The sequence below is a fragment of the Brachypodium distachyon genome, chromosome 5 (assembly GCF_000005505.3).
Source record: "Brachypodium distachyon strain Bd21 chromosome 5, Brachypodium_distachyon_v3.0, whole genome shotgun sequence".
Classification (NCBI taxonomy): domain Eukaryota; kingdom Viridiplantae; phylum Streptophyta; class Magnoliopsida; order Poales; family Poaceae; genus Brachypodium; species Brachypodium distachyon.
The window spans coordinates 15,680,225-15,685,969 of record NC_016135.3 but is presented as its reverse complement, the minus strand read 5'-3'; positions in this window follow the sequence as shown (position 1 = coordinate 15,685,969).

Here is a 5,745-nt window from a genome sequence, read left to right as displayed (position 1 = left end):
GTCGAGTCGAGACTAGGCTCGACCCAAGCACTCGAGAGCGGGCTCCTTAGGTTGCTCCAGCCCTCTCCCTTTGAGCTTATTCCAATGGAGAGTGAATGATACATGCCCCTATGGGGGGGTATTTGTAGCCTAGGGGTCCATGACAAAAGACCATGGCTACCCTTAAGGGAGAGGGAAAGTGAGGGCAAAAAGGTAAACTCATCCCTACACTTTTCTTGGCCCCTACTCAAGCTCCTCTTCTCCTTTGACCTTGGTATGAGAGGCTTGACTCGTTGACTCCTTTGACCGGCGCCTAGTTGGCATGGCTATGCCTTGTTGGCAATTTGACCGGTCTTTGGGATTTGTTGACTTGGTCGTCGCCACGTAGGATCATGGCCCGGCCCATGTAATGATTTTATTATATTACTTCTGTTTTTTTTATCGGCAGTTAACTGGGTCGAGGCCCAGCCGACCCGACCGGCCCGTGTACCAGTTCGGGAGTTAAGTGGCTCGATCGGACGGGCGGGGTTGCTCCCGAACCCTAGATCCGACAGCCGCTGCGTGTCTTCCTCCTTCGTACGGGGCGAGAAAGGAGGTCGTCCTCCTTTCCTCTTTCGTCGAGGAGCTCCGTCACCATGGCTGACGCCGGCGGCCGCGAGGCCGAGCCAGGACGGCGCGAACTGGTCTTGGGCGACCAAACGGCCTTTCCTTGTCCCCCCCCCCTTTTGCCTCTTTTTCGCTTTTTCTCCTGCGTTTTTTGTCATGGCGTTGGACAGGGCTTGTCTCCAGGCCGACGGCATGTCGATCCATGGGTGGCTGGACCCAGACGCCGAGGAGGACACTGTCCTATAAAAACGGAGCCAAGGGGCGAAGGCGAGGCTCATGCCCACTCTTGCTTCCTTCCCTTCCGGCGTCGAAGACGAGTTCGGCGGCGCTCGAAGGACGGGGCAAGACCGGTGGCCGTTAGGGGCTCCTTTGTGGCAATTAGCCAGCTCTTGGTGTTCGTCCGTCTCCTGGGATACGTTGAAGATCATCGAGCCTTTGTGGGGGTTGAATTTCCAGTGAAGACGCGGCTTGGAGAGGTGCCGGCGTTGCTTGCAATTTGAGCCGAGGAGGGGTGGCGCCCGGGAGCTTCGTGGTCCCTGCCGAGGTGAGCATGGCACGGGCAATCATCCCTGGCCTGGTTGGCGTGACGTTGGGCACTTCGAGCCACGGAGAACGGGGCGGCGGTGGCCGCGGTCGTTTCATCGAACAGCTTATGGGCGAAGCTTGTAGGTTGAGGACGCGCCTTTGGCGTGGCGGAGGCGCGGCCGGCGGGGTGCCGAGATGGCGTGTTGACGCGCGGCATCCTCGCGTGTGAGACGTTGGTGCTTGCGTGTCGGGGAGGGGGGGGGGCAGCGCTCCGTTGGCAGGGACGCTGGAGTTCGCACAGGGCGGCGTGAGCTTGCGCGTAGTGCGTCGTGGTTGCGCCTGACGTGATGCATGGGCGACTGTTCCGTCGCAGATGGGCACCCGTACGGCTGGGCAGGGGCACGCACGCGGCTTTGGCGAGGGCGTGCCAGGGGTGCCAGTCATTTGGCCGAGCACCTGGCGTGCTTCTGCCCTGGCCTCTCGGGCTCCTTCCTCCTTTTTTTTACTGGGCTGAATTGGTAGCCGCCCCCCCCCCCTTTCCTTCTCTGTGTGCCTTAGGCCGACAAACGCGCGTGGGGCCCCCGAGCCCATCCTCTTGCAGGCCGAGGTACACCGAAGGCTGGCGAGTTGTGGGCTTCGGGGGAAGTTGGGCTTCCGTCCCTTTCTCGCTGCAGGGCCGGATTGGGCCGAAGAGGCCGTTGGGGAGAGCTGGCTCTTCTCCCCTTCTCCCTTCGCGTAGGACTTGGCCGGCCATTCCGTACTCAGGCTGTGGGCCGTTTCTGAGGGGGGTTGTTCCCCTTTTTTTTAAACGGCAGTCATGCATGACCTTGCGGCGTAGATTTTCCCTAGTTGCTTCCGTAGGAATTTTCTTGCAACTTGTACTAATCTTTTTGCATCTTCTTGTAGGCGAGATGGCGGGATCTGACGTGGAGCGTCGTGATGGTGCCAGTGGGAGCGTCGAGAGGGAGGCCTCCCATGGGAGCGGGGCCAAGGCGCGGATGTCGGGGGGCAAGCCACGGAGGTCGAAGAAGGTCACACGCCCGGAGAGAGGACCTCGGCCTGAGCCGTATCCGGCCGTGCCGGGATGGGTTCCCGACATCCTTCCGGCGTCAGTGACGACCGAGAAGGACTTGTCAGACCTTGTGTAGGCGGGCTACTTCCGCAAGGGCCTTGCCTCGCTTCCTGACGAGGGTGAGCTTCGACTAGAGCCGCAGAGGCATCGAGGGCACATCGTCGTATTCACCAGCTGGTTTCACACCGGACTGTGCCTGCTCGTACACCCGTTCCTGCTGGATGTCATCGCACGGTGCTCCGACATCGGGGGGCGTGCGGCCACGGCCCCCTTTTAGGTTCGGTAGGGGCGTCGGGGTAGAGCCCCGGCGATCGCCGGCACGGCCGATGGGGCCCTATTGGGCCGGCGCGATGGAGTGATGGGGGTGCGTGCTAATCAAAGAACGGACACACGCACGTATTTTACCCAGGTTCGGGCCACCCGGAGGTTTAAAACCCTACGTCCTGCTTGTCTAAGCTGGTATTAGCTTAGAATCTGATGTTTACAAGTTGCCGGGCAAGTTCCCGAGCTTTCTCTCACTGGATAGGTACTCCTCACTACTCTTCGCTAGTGCAGGAAGCTAACTACGAGCTGGTCGAACTTAGCCCCACTGTCCACTGGAGCCAACTGATCCTCTGCCGAACCACCTTCTCCTCCTCCGAACTCAACTCACGCCGAACCCTTTGACCGTTGGCATGAGTCCTCCTTTTATACTCAAGGGGATGCCACAGGCGCCACGGTGCATGAGCTACAAGTGTCGGGCGGGGAGGCATACAACTCCCCCCAGTGAGCTGGTGGCGTGCATCGATGCCACCTCCGCCGTTAGGGGTCTAAAACCCCTAGAGTAGGATCGGACAGCCACTGTTCCTTTGATCGGACGGGTAACAACCCGTTGGTCGGCTCATTTACTCCTTGCCCTGGTGGGACCGCGCATCCCACGCCCGCCACACGTCCTCGTGGCGCTGTTGATTTGGCTACTGGGCCCCGCGCTTGAGGCGGGGGCATGCGCCCGGGAACCCCCTGCCCCGGCAAGTCGACCCCGGGAAACGCCTGGGCCTAAAGCACCCGGGAACCTCCCCCCCCCCCCCCCCGGGAAGCAGCTTCCCGGGAGGTGCCCAGGCGGGAATATTCCCCGAAGCCCCGCTAGCCCCTTCCGGGCTGGTAGCTTGCCGGGCTGCTCATAGACGCTGCCCGGGATGAAACCTTCCCGGGAGTTCGGGAATGGGGCCCACGCGTCGCGCAGCGGTGGTACCCCGGGTGCCACCGGTGCGACACTGGAGTTCCTGGATACCTATGGTATCGAGTTGGCGCAGTTGCTTCCTTCGGCGATCTTGCGTCTGAACGTGTTCAGGTGGCTTTGCGAGACCGTCTTGCGGGAGCCTCCGACCATGAGGTTGTTCTTTTTACTATTCACCGTCCACGTGGAGGAGCGCCGCACCCCCGACGAGAGTACTTGGAGTGCCTTTGGGTCGGTCGCCGTGAGGCTCCGTCCCGGCTTCCACGACGAGTTCCCCTTGATGCCGGCCAAGAGGCGGTGAGTTTGTTCGACGGGTGGGAATCGCAGTGGTTCTTCCTCGACGTTTCAGAGACGAGCTTGCATTACTCAAGTAGGCTCCCTCGACACGCTGGGCCTGGGGGGCTTCGGGATGTCGTCCGTCATGCGCACGTCCTTGGTCGAGGAGTGGGAGCTTGCCGGGATCAAGTCGGCTCGTTCGGAGCGTAGCTTCCACGACCTTTTGGAGGAGATGGTGATGGCGGGCCGCTTCATGATGAGGGCGCGACCACAGGCGGTGCTGGGGATCCCCTTGGCTTTTCGTCACCCACGCCACGTGGCTAAGCGTGAGTTTCGTGACACTTGAGTCGTTGCTTCAAGTATTCTTGTTCGCTTGACACTAACCCTGGCCAGTGCTTGTGCTTGTTTTTTAGCGGCTTTCTCTCAAGAGAAGGTGGCCGAGTGGTCTTCCCAGATGGTCGGTCCGTACAACTCGGTGGAGCATCGGGCCTACGTCGATACCATCAGCGAGGGAGGATGTCACAACGTCGTGCCCCCGGATCCCAAGTACGGGAAGCTCATCAAGGCCGGCGAGCGGTACTCTCGTCTTGCGACTCCGTCGATGATCGCCGTTGGTTCTCACCTTAGAGATACTTGTGGGAAGGTGAAGCCTCAGGTTGTACTTGGGTTGGGTGTGTCGACTGCCCCAATGCCCAAGATCCCTCGTCCTCCGAGTTCACGCAAGAGGAAGGCTCCTTCTCCTGACCTTGCTGACATGGCTGTCAAGGTCTCCCTTGAGAGAGTCCATGGACATGCACCTAGCCAAGAAGATCGACATTGAGAAGATCGTGCCTCCGTCGCCTCACGAGCGTGCGGTTTTTGCCCAGAGGACCGAGCTTCAGCTTGTGATGGATACCTCCTCGGAAGCCAGCGGCGCGGGTTTTCCGGTATTCTCTTTGGCTCGTAGGCCCGTCGAGGAGGAGCTTCCTGCCACCGGTGAGTGCGCGCGTGTTGAGTGTTTTAATTCCCTTTCAGGAATGCTCTCACGGGGTTTTCTTGTCTTGTTTCAGGTACGGGGCCTGCGGCGCCTGATGCTCCCGAGGCCGAGGGAGGAGTGAGAGACCCGCTCGAGGCACTGGAGCTTGTGAGTCCGCTTTTCTCGTCTCCCTACTTGCTAGGTCTATTTTGTCGGTCAGCGCTCATGATTTCTTTTCCTTTGCCAGGTAAGAGGCTTGGTCGAGGCCGTGGGCACTCTTCCTGCTCTCAAGGCTCAGGTTGGGGTGCTTTCGGCGGCCTTGGACGCCGAGACCTCAAAGGCTACCCTTGCCCTGAGTGAGTTGGCTTCAGAGAGGGCGCAGCGGGAGGCCGTTGAGACTGAGCTTACTCGGATGTCGGCGGAGCTTGCAGCCATGGAGGCGAGGGCTCACCTTGCCGAGGAGGGACAGAAGGATGCATTCGTGAAGACCCGTCGTGCCGAGGAGGACTTGGTGGTGGCCTGCCTCAACGTGAAGCACGCTCGAGCGGAGGTCGCCTCCCTCCAAGCGGAGTCGGAGGACGCCGGGTTCGGACCGGTGTTCGCCCCTCATGCTCGCGCCCCCTCGGATAGCCGTCCGGAGGTGGTCTCGCTCCTGCTCGCCCAGGCTTTGGAGATTCGAGAGATGGTACTCTGTTTGAAGGGCTCTCCTCAGCCGGATCTTCCCCCGTGTCGTACGATGGACGAGGCGAGTAGGGTGCTTACTTCACAGGTGGAGCTCCTTGAGCCCGCCGTGAAGAGGTGCCTTCTGAGTACGGGTGCTCGACTTGTTTCATCGACAGTCGCAGCTGTCCTGGACGGCGGTGCCGGGGCGAGTGGACTTGACGGTGGGATGACTCACGGGACGAAGAAGTTTCTGGCGGACCAGGGAGCTCCTCTTCGCACTCTGGCTCGACGCTTCCTGCATTTTCTTGAGCCCGCTCTTCAGGAGACCGACGGTAGGGCTTGAGTCTTGTTGCCTTTCGAGGCGACAAAGTACCCAGCTGCTTACTTATGTGATGTTGCATATCCACTTATAGCCTCAAGACTCGCATGTTCTAGGCTTAGACATAGATGTTG